The sequence below is a fragment of the Myotis myotis genome, unplaced genomic scaffold, assembly GCF_014108235.1.
Source record: "Myotis myotis isolate mMyoMyo1 unplaced genomic scaffold, mMyoMyo1.p scaffold_m19_p_22, whole genome shotgun sequence".
Classification (NCBI taxonomy): Eukaryota; Metazoa; Chordata; class Mammalia; order Chiroptera; family Vespertilionidae; genus Myotis; species Myotis myotis.
Genome location: NW_023416327.1, coordinates 6128468 through 6130039, shown reverse-complemented (window position 1 = coordinate 6130039; position 1572 = coordinate 6128468). Strand labels below are relative to the sequence as shown.

General features: G+C 34.2%; 1 pseudogene; it reads right to left on the bottom strand.

Moving 5' to 3' along the window:
* Window positions 1–285: 285 nt before the first annotated feature.
* On the bottom strand, window positions 286–924 carry LOC118679129 (annotated as a pseudogene).
* Between the last annotated feature and the right edge of the window lie 648 nt (window positions 925–1572).

Here is a 1572-nt window from a genome sequence, read left to right as displayed (position 1 = left end):
AAAATGTTGTTTTGAAATAGCAAATGTCAGTATCAGAATTATTTCTTGGCGATGTTTCACCAGGCTTGGAAAGTGAATCAAAGTTTCTCTTTCAAAATCTTGAGCAAAAAGAGATAATTTGTTTTCAAATGAAATAACTTCTTCTAACATCGAAAAAACTGTGTTTCCTTTCCCCTGTAGTTTACGATTAAGCTGATTTAGATGAGACATAACGTCTACCATGAAATAAAATTTTTGGATCCACTGATTGTTCGTTAGTTCTGGATAGTGAACACCCTTCTCAAGGAGAAATGCTTTAATTTCTGTTAATAAGGAAGCGAAACGTTTCAAAACGTTTCCTCTTGATAACCAACGTACCTTGTTATGCAGCAGCAGATCTGCGTACTCTCCATTTCAAGTAAAAATTCTTTAAATTGGCGATGATTAAGAGCTTTAGCTATAATGGAGTTGATAATCTTAATTCCATAACTTTGCAAATTTCTTCTGGAAATGTCTGTGCACAAAGCGCTTCTTGATGAATGATGCCATGGTAAGTACGTATCTCGTGATTAATTTTTTCTTTCAAAATAGCAACAAACCCGTTTCTTATGCCAGTCATACTTTTCGACCCTTTCTGTTGAAATTGAGACAATTTTTTCGAGTGGAATATGATGTTTTTCAATGCACTCAATTACAGCATTTGCTATATCCTCTCCACGTGTTTGACCTTTGAGTGGCAATAATCCTAAAAGTTCTTCTTTAGGACCTGTAGACGAAATAAAACGTACAGAAAGTGAAACTTGTGCTGTATCATTTATGGCACAAGACTCGTCAACTGCTATTGATAAAGGTGAAACCAATTTAAGATCTTTGACTTGCTGGTTGGTTATATTCGAAGACATTTTGACTGTTCTATCTTTCACTGTTTTAGCAGACAATGGTAACTCTTTATTATTATTATTTTTTTTTTAGAATATCTGCTTTGTTCTTAAAATCCCGAAATAGCTCTTCGGATGCATTTATAAAACAACTTTTTATGTATTTGCCATCTGTATATGGTTTTCCTCTCTTAGCAATCTCTTGACTAGCCACAAAACTTGCAATATTAGCATTGTTGGAAGATTGCATCCAGTAATTAAATACAGAACTTGATTTTTCTTGACTCTTCTGAAGTTCCTCAACTGCTTTCTTCCTTGCATCACTGACAGGATATTTAGTACTAAATGACACGTGTTTAGTTGTAAAGTGTCTCTCCAAATTTGATTTCTTGTTATGCGCCAATTTTTCCTGACAAATAAGACAGGTAAGAAGGCCATTTAAGTTTTGAATAAATGCAAAAGTCTCGGTCCATTCAACTTTAAATTCACGGTTTTCGTCTTCCGTTTTCCTTTGCTTCTTCTTTGTAGCCATGTCAAACAGGGCACCTAAAAAAATGTTTCATTTTATAATAATAAAGCCACCAATACAAAATAATTACAATTCTTAAATTGATGACAAAAATACCTGTAGGATTTGCAGCTGGTTGGAAAAATACAGGTAACTTTATGCTTCAAGTAGGTACTTTTGTCACCTGCGCGCTATTTGTGGACGCGA